Source organism: Puntigrus tetrazona, unplaced genomic scaffold, assembly GCF_018831695.1.
Source record: "Puntigrus tetrazona isolate hp1 unplaced genomic scaffold, ASM1883169v1 S000000005, whole genome shotgun sequence".
NCBI classification, from domain to species: domain Eukaryota; kingdom Metazoa; phylum Chordata; class Actinopteri; order Cypriniformes; family Cyprinidae; genus Puntigrus; species Puntigrus tetrazona.
This window is the reverse complement of record NW_025047685.1, coordinates 324,066-337,858: the sequence shown is the minus strand read 5'-3', so window position 1 is coordinate 337,858 and position 13,793 is coordinate 324,066. Positions and strand designations below refer to the sequence as shown.

Below are 13,793 nucleotides of genomic sequence, written 5' to 3'. Positions count from 1 at the left end.
AGTAATGCCGGGCTATATATTGCACAATATATTCATGCGCATCTCGTCAGTAAAGGCGGTTCTTTGATTAGCTGTATCAGTTTCACGGGTGATTCATTTGAGAAACTGAACTCCTTATTGCGTAGCTTGTCAGTGACTCATGGCTCTGTATATTAACCGCCGCTCCGTTTGAAATCCATTTTGGCTTTACTGATGATATGTGAATGAATATATTGTGCAACATATTGCCCGGCCCTATTACAAGTTAAGTAAAAATTACAGGTGGTAGTCAATCAGTACTGAATCAGTATGTCTATTTTTAATTTTTTTTACTTTTTTCATACCAAATATTTCTTTTTATGCATAAGCAGTTCATGCTTTGTTTCACTTTATTAGTTGTATGGTAATGACAAACTCTACTGAAAACAATTAAGTTAGGTTGTGCACTTTGCATGCAGAGCTATATTTACATGAGAACCAGAGTTTCTATGTAGAGCATTCCAAATCCGTCACTTATTAGGTTCCAGTTCAGTTAGATAGTTATAAAGTTTCTGTCCCACCATTTGAAAGGTAACCAAAAATGAAAAGGATCCTAAGAAGTTATAAAGGCATTCTTAAAATGAATATGTATGAATTGAGCAGTTTAATCCAGATAATCTAAAGAGATACGGTTACTTTGTTAAACAGATGCTTAGATTAGTGCATTTAGCCTAGTCATACTTTTGCAGATTCTTTAATTTGCATGTCTTGTTTAATGTGCTTTAATTTGAGAATAAATATTTTTTTTACAGTGTTACCATGAACAAAGTAGATTATTATGACTTCAAATAAGGTCTATAACTAAACACATTGATTTTGATTATTGTTACTATTCAAACTTGTCACACAGAGAAAGCATCATGAAATGGTTGGAAATACTGGACACATGCCTACTAATGGTTGTCTGGTTATTAATTTGTATACAGTTTAGTATTTGAATGAGCCAAGTTGTTTGTTTGTTTGTTTACTGATCTTTTCAGAGATAGTTGATGTTTTAAAGTCAACATTTATGCCTAATAGTTTGCAGGTGTGTTTGTACAATTATTTTAATATGAATGTGACCTTCTGTTCTGAAAGATTCAACCATTGTTTGTGTGAGAGTGAGTCATTTGTTGTCATGCCCTTTTTATTTTATTTTATTTTTTTTTATTTTTTAAGTAATGTTTGTAGTTTACTTTTGCCAGGTGCATGCAAACATATGCTCCCCTTTTATGTATCTCAGACAAAGGGACTCTATTGTATTATTAAAAACTGAAAGGCTTATTTGAGTTAATGTGGATGACAAACAGTATGTGTGTGCCTTTTTGCTTTTCAGGTTTCTTACAAACCAAAGCCCTGCTCCTAAGGCCCGTTCACACAAAATATATTATATTGCTGAGAATGTTGTATTAGCGTGCACACCAATCTACTGCTTTAAAACAACTGCATGGATTGTGATTATTTTTGCAACCTCGGAGCACCTCAGCAGTTGAGCTGTATTACCCCGAATGCTTGTATTTTTTTTGCTTTCTTAAAGCAATCCACTGTTATTAACAATGATTTTTATACTGCTAGCCAAGCTACCACTCCAGAACAGATGTGTCTGGGGAGAGAGGCAAAGAAACACCTGACATTTGCCTTATTAGAAGGCAATTCTCTATGATTATATTCAAGCTTAAAAAAGAACTATAGCTATAGAATAGATGCTACATTTGATCAAAAGTGAACCAAGAAGTTGAAATCAACCTGAATACACTATATCTTCATTTCATGTGACTTACAATTATTCTCACCTTCTATTTAGCAGAGATGTACACATTTGGACACAGGATATGTCCTATAAAAGGCCTGTGTCTAACCCCTTTATGTCTTTTGGCATGTTTTGCTATTGCTAATGAAAGCATGGGGAGAGCATTCAGCTGCTTATTACATCCTGGTAAGCACCTTACTAACTGATCCTGCTAATTCTACTCCTGGTGTTAGAGAGAGCAGAGCTAATTGGATCAGTCTGGACAGACTTGGATTAGTCTTTGCCAGCTATTTAAGTTTCTTTTTGTGAATCTTCCAGGACAATTCCAGATCATATTTATAAATGATCTGTTGTTCTGAGTGATTTTTAGCATTGGTACACACTGCCCAGGCATGATGTTTTATTTTGTAAGCTGTTCCTGATTTTTGTTTCATAGTCAACTTTACTTGTTGCACACTTATTCAACTATACGGTGACTTCACCCGCAATGTTAATGACCTTAAATTCGATTGTTTACCTTTTGTTAGGGAAAGGATTCTTTCAGCTGATTGTATAACCAGGTAACCCTGGTTTGCGGAGAGGATAAGGGAAAGGCCTGGCAGGGTTTCCCCAGTCGGATATCCGTTCACAGGGTTTAATCTCGTCAAGGCCCTTCATGGAGTGCTACAGTCATTAATGCATGCAGCCACACAAACACAGGAAATCTATCTCTATAGGTGCCTCGTGGGTGTTGAGGTAATTTCAGGACACTTGTGTACTCGGGTAACAGTGGCACAAGCAACAAAAGGCATAATGTTTTGTTACATTTACATTTTACATTTGGTCATGCGATTCATCTTAAAGAGGCGAACAGACAGAGGAAGTATTCATAATACCAGCCTCAGGTGCCGTTCAAAAAAGAACAAGCTGGAAAGTGAAAGGGATAAGTGAAAAGGTTTTATTTATTTATAAATAAATATATACATACATGGTTTTGTTTGCTTTCTACAAACCAAACAAAATTAAATTCTGCTATATAAACACCATAAAAACTTTTGAGGTATTCTGAAATTAAAGTAGAGACTAAGAAATATGAGGTAATAAATTTAATTATGCAGTTATAAAGGCATTAGAATAGCGAAAACGTGCTTTTTAGGGAACTGCCATATCTGAGTGGAAAACAGCTTCTCAGTTTAGAAATAACACAATGGTGACAGTACAGGGATATTGTTGCTTAATGAAAATAAACATCTTGGCCAGAATTTGCCTTTGTCATTTGCATTATTTAATACAGATTCATAATTTCCAGTCTACTTGAATTTAGAAGTGTTCATGCCACAAATGGTCTAATATACGAAAACACACACTGAAATTGCCTATAAGTTCTATGAATGTGTCTGTGTTTGCAAGGGATAAAAATATTAGTCCATTTATTCTAAGCAAACGCACGCAAACCACTCCACCCCAGTCCACTAAACCTTTTAATCGGAATGACAAAGTCATAAAATTGTAAATGTAGAAGTGGCTAATGTTTTCATCATTCATCATTAGGATAAAAAAAACAATCTGAAAGTCATCTAGCGAATTTTATTCCACTGCTATAGTTTTAGTCCTTGTTGAAAGGGAAGCACAATGTATTTATCGCAGTATCACTCCAACTTTACAGTGCATTATTCAGCTAGAGAGTTTTATCTACCACAGTTCATGAAAATGGTTTTTCTTTTTCAGTTTTTCCTGCAGTTGCAGTGAATCATTTATTTATCATTTTGAGTTTGTGCCATAAATGGCTTAAAATACTCTTAAATGGTTGCAAGTTGCTCTTTAGTATGGGAGACTTCAGTCCCACAGGAAAAGTTGTTTTATGCACTATTATGATAGTTAGAAGTATTGCCCCAAAGTCTGTTTTACTGGTTGCATTTCTGAACTCACTTATTTTTTACTTGTTTCACCTATTTTCATTTCAGTTGGGAATGTTTTTTTTTTTTTAGAGAGAGAGAGTTTTAAAGCAAGAACCAGCAATGTCAAATGAGCTGTGAGTAAACTGTGATTCTAATTCCACAGAGTGATCTCTTTGCTTTCCATTGAGGTGTGAGGTCTGGACTCCACGGGGCACGCTGATCATTGAATGAAGGATTAGTGTTCCCCTCACTCTTTCCTTGTTTTGACCATACAAAGGCATCACTGCTAGTAAACATAGCAGCCTTGATTGTAACCCACCTTGCAAGTGGGTATTGTTTGTTCTAAAGGGACATTTTAAACTATCCATCTTGCTCTTGCTGCTCTTTTTTTTTTTCTCCCCCAAACATAAATTCACAACTTTTTATTTTAATTCCAGTAAACGCGAATTCCACCATGAATGCTAGCGACTGCTGTACACTGCAGCTAAAGGTTATTATGGTTTTAAAAAATGAGAAGTTAGTCATATATCTTCAGTGTTTTATGCATGTTTTTGTTTCCTATATGAACATGGATGGTCAAGAGGATTATTGGCACCAAACCTGACATGCACATGTAGAGAAGGAGGACCGTGATTGTGGTGTAATGATAGTATGGGTGTGAGGAAGGCCAGGCCCTCTGATCAGGGGACAAGGGTGAATTTCTAGAAGACAATGCTATTCTTGTAAGGGCCTAAACAGATTAAAATCAATAGAAACGAGAGAATGCAAGAGAGGATAGCGAGGGAGGGAAAGGAAGTGAAGCTGAAGAGAAGCTCTGATTGTGTTACTTTCTACCGCTCAGATTTGGGTGAGTAGTTCTCATTCAAAAAAAAAAGACAGCGGCCCTGAAATTCCCTGCAGCCAGTGCTCGCTTTGTTTAAACCTCTCTGAGACAAAGGAGCCCATTATAAAGAAAGGGGGACTAACACACACACATCTATTGCTCCCTTTCTGTCACACAGTTTAGACAATGAGGCTCTCTAACAGTCACCTCATAAGAGCGCACTACTGTAGACCGCTGTCCCGGTTTATAACATCAGAGAGGTTATGTTGCTGTTTTGACCTCATTTATGCGTTCTGAACTATTGTGGGCTTTTCCCATGGCACAGTGCTGAGTTCCAGTTTGAGCCCTCAGAGGGTCTGAAACTAAATTGCGCCCCTCTTTCACTGTAGACAAGTTTATTGTTGTGCTCAGCTTGTGGATTTAATTTTCCGTTCCATTTTTGGGGATCTAAAGTGTATCGTCCACATTTTTTTTGGTCCCACAATTCTATGTCTTACTGATTTTGTGACGTCATTGCATGTTATTCCGAAGAAGAGTAAACTGTGAAGCAACTTTTTGCTTGATGACACCAACCTTATTATTGGGTTCTTTATTGACTTTTGAACATACCAGCTCTTGTCTTAATGTGCGTTTCAGCTTTGAGCCAAGATGATATAAGTGACTAGTCATCAGATCTTGTCTGATCTTGCCTAATTATTTGTAAATTGTATGTTTTTGTTTCTGTATTGGGTGCTGAGTGGTATCTCCCTGTCTCACATACACATGCAACCAGACTCTAGTTTTGGTGTTTCTATAAAAAGTTACAGGCTTTAGTTCAGATGCTCTGATGTTTGTTCCTTATGAAGTACTGCTGAAAAGGCCAATCTATAAACTCAATAAACTGCTGCTCTCTAAAAAGGTAAAGATCAATGTCTGGTAGCTTTGGCCTAATCGCCTGCTAGTTATAAAATGACCTGCACACATCCAGTGAAAATAAATATACAGAAAGCAACACACACTTGGTACAAACACTTAATATCTGCCTTATTTCATGGTATGGGACATTTTATTTCATGATAACGATATATCTTGATGCAGTTAACTTTGTTCTTATTTTTTAATAACAAATAAAGCAAATTCTAAATGTAATTGTACAGTAGAGCAAAACGTTTTTCAGCTTAAAGCTTAATTTTTTTTTCTTAATAATGACAGACAGCAGCAGCTGTCTCTTTTGAATGTGCAATAATACTGACATACTGAAAAGAGTACTGCAGTCCAGATTAACAGAATTGTTTCTCCTGTTCTCGCCTTTTCACATTCTGTGCTCATGCCCTTTGTATGATTGAAGACACGCGCAAAACAGCAAGTGTAAGCTGTGGAGTTGATTTATCTACATTTTAAAGGGTTAGTTCACCAAAAATGAAATTGTTTTACTTGATTTTGAAGCATCCTAGTTGTATATGAATTTCTTCTTTCAGACAAATCCAATCTTTGACACAATTAATTTGCTCGCTTTTTAAGAAAATTGGTATAATGTCTGCTAGAATGTTAAAAAAAAAAAAAAAAAAAAAAAAAAAAAAAAAAAAAAAAAAAAAAAAAGTCTGTCATCAATGACAGTAGCTCATTGGAAAATAAAGGAAGATGCCCTTCATTGTTTAATACATGCTGCTGCCTGTCAGCCATAATCACCAAATTTAACGCTGTTCTATTCTGCATAAATATCATCTGAAATATTTTTCAGATATTTTGATCTCATTTTGAGCTTATCGCCCACCCCTAATAGATACAGAAGTTTTAGAAAGTTCTTGTTAAAATTAACTTTAACAGGTTTATTGAGAAGAGAAGTGCATATTTATAAAACTTGTTCCTGGCAAGATCTGTCTTTTTAGGGTACTTTTTTTGTTGCATTGAGCTTTCTTCTTTGTCTCTCTGCCTGTAGGAAAAGGAGGCCAGTGCTGGTAGAGTTAAATGACCATTTGAATTTCTGTGGTCTGTGTGTAATGCAGTGTCGGTATGTCTTTGTGCCTGCCATCTACACAGCATTGTTCTGCAAAGGATGACTTTTAGCATAACAGTATACTTCCCTGTAAATTTAACAACCTTTAACATTAACTTTCATGTTTGAATTTTTATTACAACATTTTATTTTTTTTTTCTATTAAAGTTTCTGAAGTCAGAAGTCAAACATCAGTCAATCAAAATATGGGCAAGCACTTTTTCCAGACACTCGCAATGAGATACAATAACAAAGCACTAGACATTACATCCCTCATGTTGCAGCGATACTGATTCCACAGGGAGTTCTTGGGAAAAAAAGACTGCTATTAGGCTTTACCATTAAGACACATAATCAGAAGTAGAAAATCTAATTATAACTCTTAAAACATGAAAAAGGATTTAAAATACATGTTGAGTGCTTTCTCATGGATTAGAGGTGACAGCAGCAAGGAACCAAAACCTTATCCATGACAAAATGGGGGGAAAAAAACCTTGGGAGAAACCAGGCTTTTTGGGGGCAGTTCTTCTTTGGCCAGACAAGCCTTGCATGCTTTCAGTGTGGCTATGAAGGTCACACAAACTGCCTTTTTGGATTTTACTCTTTAGCATTTCTGGACATTTTTGTACCAACAGCAAAACGTTGGAGCGTGAGCAGTTTAGTTTGAATGAGAGTTGGATTATTGTAATATAATGCAATTTACTAAAAATAAAATAATTTTATTAAAATGCAGGAGCTGAAGAGATTCAACATAGAAGAAATTGTAAAGAAGCAATGAGAAAAGTGAAATGAGAAGTAATGAGATGCATGAGATGAGATGGTGTCGAACTTGAGTTTTAAAAATGTAAACCTTTTTGTTTCAATTGGTCATCTTATCGATTAGAGAGAGAGTCTTACATTTGTCCTGAGAAAGCGCTTCCACGCGGCCTGCTGCCATTGTTTGTTTTCATGCTAAGAGGCTTAGCATGTGGATTAGCCTGAGGACTCTTGTGTCTGTGATGGGAAATTGACTTTTGATCTCACAGTATTAACTTGAGGTTAAAGAGAGAATCCCTGCAAACATGTTTCATTTACTAGTTACACTTTTCCTCTGAATAGTCAAGTGTGAGCAGAACACCAGGTGACCCATAGGAAAGAGTGGGAAAAATTGTTTCACTGTTTTTGTTTCGTTATTTTGCATTTTTGCATTCTAACATAGAATTTGTAAAGAAAAATAAATTGTTCTTTGCTAAAGTACTTCCAGTAACTGGTACTAGCCCACTGAGGAAAAACTTTATTGTATACTAAACTTGTTGAAAACAAGGGAATAAATATTTGCATATGAATGTATTGCATTACATGACATCACTTTGTTATTTTGCAAATGAAACAAACAAATTTATTGCTGCAGTATTAACAGATAGTTGTTAACTACAGCTGTGTCTAAATGACTCAGACCGGTCTAGCCTATGGGGGACTGTTGATAACCGTGACAGCTGCACTTGACGAGCGGCAGTAAAAGTAAAGTTTTTATTTTTTTTTTTTTTTTTAAGTTAAATGAATGTACATGAAACTAATCAGGGTTAAATATTTTACTTATGTACATAAATGGACAATGATGAACATAATACATTTTAGTTAAGTCAACATTTATCACGTAATTTCAATATTCAAGTAAGTCAAAACCCAGTGCTTACAGTTAATGGTCAAATTACACTTTAAAAGTCAAAAACTAACAATTCAGGCTCTATTTTCATTAACAAATAATATCTATGGCAGCTCTCTTCTTACACCGTTGCTACGCGACAGGCGTGGCGATCGGGAACACCTGGTGACGCAATCAGGAAATCCTGTGAAGGCCAGACTCCGAGTGGCCTTAGAAGTCCGGGTCGGGTCGCATCCTCCGAAGGATGCGGCCTTTAAATTGGGACACAGCTAATGTTGCTGGGATCCTTTTCAACTCCTCTATAATGACACCACTGATCTGCTCCGTGTTAAATAGGTGGCGCTGCTCTCACTTGTTGAGGATACCCCACAGGCGCTCAGTAGAGTTCAGATCTGGAGACACATTGGTCACTCCCTCACCTTCATCTTCATCAATAAGGCAGTTGTCATTTTAGCAGTGTGTTTGGGGATGTTATTGTCTGGGGTCGACCGGCATGCATATGGCTCTTGATGCTTTTGGGGTCGCTCCCGTGGCGCCTCGGCCCTGCAAGCTGACATGTTGCAGTAATTTTGACTGCTCTAATACAAGGTACACACATCAGTCCTGTCAAGCAGACAAAAACATGTTGAAGGGGACATGTGGCTTTGCATGGATAAACATCGGGTAGAGTGGGGAAGGTCCCCAAAAGCTGTGTATTATTTGTTTTATGTTGAAGTTAAATGTCTTCAGAAAAGTGACAATAACAAAAATAAACGGTCTGATTTTAGATTTTTAACAAATATTGTTACTACCAAAGGGGTAGGGTAAAATGCACCTCAGTCTGACAAACTCTACCCTATAGCTGTAATCACTTAGGGCAGCGATTCTTAATTCCAGTCTTCAATTTGCTATGTACATTTTTGTATGTTTCTCTTGTTGCTTCAGATGTTTGGTCTATTTGAATGTATGTGCCCTGCGACGTGGCCATGATTCCAGTTCGAAGCAAACTTACACGTTCTATTCGAAGTGCATTGAAGTGTGCGAGAGGTGATTTAAATCGTATTAATTTATTTACAGCGCAAATCCGTGATTGCATGTTCCCAAGCGAGGTAAACTTTACCGGATTTCCCCTGCTCAGGGAGTAGAGAGCACCATGTCAATTGGAACACCGTTCATGCACAGAGCTCTCTTCTAATGATCTAATTATCTGATTTAGGTGCGTTAACAAAGAGAGACATACAAAATGTGCAGAGCGGTTGGGCGCGAGGACTGGAATTGAGAACCACTGACTTAAGAGATCAAAATAGCTAGCAACAAAAGTGAATAGACCTTAATAGTAATGAAAGGTCCAAAAGTTGCGCGGCAGCTCTGTTAGTCACTAAACAGCTGTAGAAATCCACTAATTCCATCCGTCCTGCTACTCCCTTGTTTCGTCCACACATGTCACAGCCATCTGCTTCTTTCATCAAAATGATGCCCTGCATTATGTTTGCATGTAAGAAGCGTATCTTACTGTTATGACACATTGACCTGTGATTTTTAGTTAAAAAAAAAAAAATTCATATAAAACTGATGCATGTCTTTACTCAGTTTTGCCAGAAACAAATGAGAAAATGGCCAAACCATGAAAAATTTGAGTTCATATACTCTCACATACCAAATATTGACCTCTGCCTACCTGCTTTATTAACTAAAACTGGTGTTAGGAAATTTTATTATCCAAGCCCAAAGATGCTTACTGTAATTGCCGCTTATAATAAGTGGACATGGCAACACATAAATGCAATAGGATTATTGCATTAGCTCCACAAACATTTAAATCCTCCATTTGTAAAATTCCACCTAGCAATCCCAATACTATTGTCTCTCTTTGGTTTTGGCTTCTTTAATAGCATGTGTGCAGACACTTCTCTGCTCCTGTAGGTTGGTGTCACAGATATGGTGGAACTTATTATTATGGAAACCTGTTAGTCTTTGTGTTGACATAGTATCACATGTGATATCCCTTGTCGACCACTATGACACACTACACAAGATAAAAGATTGATCTTGCATCCCAACGCTTATTGTCATTTATGAATCCCAACAACACAAAAATTCAATTCAAATTGCAAATAAATAAAACCTTATTGTCCCCAAACATCTGCACTTTTGCAAAAAAGTAAAAAGCCCTCTGTCAACAGCATTGTTGTAACTTGCTTTCCACCTGCATGCCACTTTTTTTTTCTTTTTTTTTTTTTCTAATCATTACACAGCATGCTTGTGGTGATAATCAGATGAGGTATTGTGCTGTGTTTTAATAATCAGCCGAAGTAGCTGACTGGCGCTCAATCATGTGGGTTACCGTTTCACTTTTAATGTTATTGTAACCGTTTCAACAACGGTGTGCACTTAAAGCTTTCATTCACATGTGCTGTACCCTCTGTGTGTGTCTGTGCCAATCCACAGATGAATGAATAGAGCGAGCGCTGATGTGTGGTGGGGTGGCAGAGTGCCTCTGGAAGCTGTCTTCCAAAAAGAGCCCTAAATAAATCATTCATCTCCTAATGACTCCACACAGCCTCTGAGGGCCCATAGAGACAGTTACACACAATACTCCACCCAACTCTCATTGAAGGAACGGGGCTGTTGTTCTCACACAAACACTTCACATCATCACCTTAATGATGCTCACAATGCTCCAAATCTCAAATGCTCCTTTCACGCGCACGCGCACGCGCACACACACACACACACACACACACACACACACACACACACACACGCGCACACGCACACACATATGCACACGCGAAACACACATAACAAGGCCTGGTAGAAATTAAGTTTGAGCTAGCTGAAACTATTGAACCATTTCTCAGTTTAGACTTTGATCTTTTATTTGGTTTGTAAATTTTTTGGACCTTTTGTGACTAGTGTTTTTTTGTAGAATAATTTGATACAAAAAAGCACATTTATATGCTCTAGATTTTTATTTTTTCTAGTAAAAGTAAAATTAACCCATGCTAATTTCTTCAACTATGTGGTATGCTGTGTTTGAGTGCATGATTTGTAAAAGTAGATTTATGCTTTATCTCCACCTGGTGGTTACAATGTGTAAGCATGCCTTTTTGCTGTAGGACTCTAACATTAAGGATGATTCTTCTGTTTTCATTATTGAGGCTATTTATTAATTTAGTTCTTTTTTTTAATTGTCCTGACAACTCCATTTGCCAAATAATAAAAGTTTAGTTTTATTGTATACATATTAACATAAAAAAATATATACAGCCCTTCTGTAATGAATAAGATTCCCAAAAATTTTTGACTCTCCTGTATTTTACTTTTATCATATTGTTACGACTGGAAGAAAAAAACCACTTGTAGAAACGCGTTATTCCTGTTGTTCGGGTATGTGGGTGTGTATATATGCGGGTGTGTGTGTGTGTTATCAGTTGGTAGGTGTGAAGCATGGGCAGACTTGACATGAATTAACATGAAAAGCAGATTTAGAAACAAAGCCGTGTTACTTTTATTAATGCTCTTTCTCTTTACCTTCAAGAGAACTATAATTAAGCTACCCAGGAGATTGTAAAAATGGACCTTTTTAATGTTTTCAAAACAATAAGAAGCAGGTGCAAATTGTTACTGTAATGAAATATTAAGAGATTAGACTTCCAATTGTATACAGCCTGCGATGGGGGAAGAAGATGCCTAATAATAAAGATGAGAAAGCTGGCTAATAGGGCCCTGCTAACAAAAGAGAAACCTTGAACTGCAGCAGACAAGCAAGTCTGTTTCATACTGTTAAATTCTACAAAAAGCTAATTATACATCCACTTCATTATTTTTTTTCCTATTTGAATACTACTTATAGAAATGGTTTAGTCAATAGTTAAATATGCTGTTTGCCAACATAATGGTGTAAGATCTTCCAGCAGGGAATAACTGCCGAATCCAAGCAGCCAGCTACTGACCCCTTGAGCCCAACATAGCAACAGATAAGCTCCCATCCAAGTGACTTCATTTTATTATAGTTTTAGCAGACACACTCGCAGTCAGAGGGCCTTATGATGCGTTACTGGCACGTGGCAATTTATTGTGTTCCCAGTGGTTCATTGTATGAAGTCAGGGAAGCGTTTTGTGGTTTTTTCCATATAAAACAGGTATGTGTGTTTTATGGATGAAGTTCTAATAGGCTTTTATTGCGGCAAACCTGATGTGTGAGCGCACAAGATAAACAGCGAGCAAGGTTATTTCTGAAATACAAAAAAAAGCTTTAAGTTCTAAATATACATCCCAACAAAATGCAGAATATACACAATATATATATGGGTCTTTTCAGATGACGTTTCAGCGGTAAAAATGCAACCAATGAGTCAGCACAGCTGAATTTAGCCCTTACCTGCTCTTATTACAGCACTGACGTTGCACACGTTTCCAGTAGCCCTTCATCATAATTCATTTTTCCACTACATCATCTTTAGAGCTTTAAAGGCTCATTCAGTCCAACATAAATGCTGTAATTCTTTTGATTTACTGATCTATAAGACTCTTAATGCACCTGCAGATGATTCAATGATCTCCTGGTGCCCTTGATTTAGTGATTCACATATTCTCTAAAAAGCAGTGATGCTCAAGTATATTAGAGCCCAGATCAATTACCTAAAATAATTACTCTCATTTTATAAAATGTAAGAAGTCCTGACATTTCTCTTGTGGTCTGCGGGGAATGGCTTAAACTGTACAGCTGCATGCCAGTAATAAATGTAGCTTTAAGGTAAAACAACAATTTCTCTTATGCCATATGTATAACGCATTAATGCTCTGGGCTCAGTACAAGTTAAGCTCAATTGACAAAATTTTGGCATAATCTTGTTTGCCACAAAATAAATAAATAGATCTCTGAACAGGGGTGCCGTTTTGGATTTCTGTCTAATTTCTAAACTTTTAAACCGTAAATAATATTTAAAGGCATGCATAATACTCCCATGTTTACATGTTTCTACTTTAAAATCTTTAAAAGCTATTTCTTACTTGCTTGACTTTGTATTAAAATTTGAACTTTTCCTTAAAAATAAAAATATATTACATTTTAATAGCTTGATGCGGTTCCTGTTTTGATAAGTCCCTTCATCCTCACCTTGCCCTTTGACTTGTGTACATGTGCAAAAGCGCGTTAGTGTTTTGCTCATCAGTAGCAGCACAGCATTAATATTAGTCAAAGTGTTTTATAAACTGGAAGACTAACTTTTTTTTTTTTCTTTTTCTTTTTTCACTGTATGAAGTTTACAGACATATAAACACTTGCGCACACTGGAATAGCGAGACGCGTGTGCTCTTAAAACAGCATGTGCACACCAATGACACGCCATGCATTTAATAACAGCATGACTGCCATGAGCCAGTCGAGTTACAAGAGCACAGGGACATCGAAAGATCCGCAGAGGAAAGAGAGAGTGAAGGATAATATAACAAACAATGAAAAGGGAAATGTATCAAACCGACCAAGGTGGTTTTTTTTGTCTCTGTGAACTCTCTCTGATCTTGCGGGGGCTTGCGATGCGTGTAGCATCTGATCTCTACCACGTTCTTGCCAGCTATCTGGAGAGCGTGTCTGTGTTTTGTATTTAAGTGTGTAAAATCACTTTAAGTCTTAAACAAGTTCCTGCTCAAATCACTTTTTCGGTCCTTTTTGGTTTAAATCGCAGGTCCACCCGATGACTGCCTGCACTTTGTAACCTGTAATTAGCTGCAATGTCACCACT

The 13,793-nt window shown here is 36.9% G+C and overlaps 1 protein-coding gene across 1 annotated transcript in view; it reads left to right on the top strand.

Moving 5' to 3' along the window:
• mpp7a (membrane palmitoylated protein 7a) overlaps positions 1-13,793 on the top strand; it is a 91,703-nt gene that overhangs the window by 7,599 nt on the left and 70,311 nt on the right. The window lies entirely within an intron of this gene.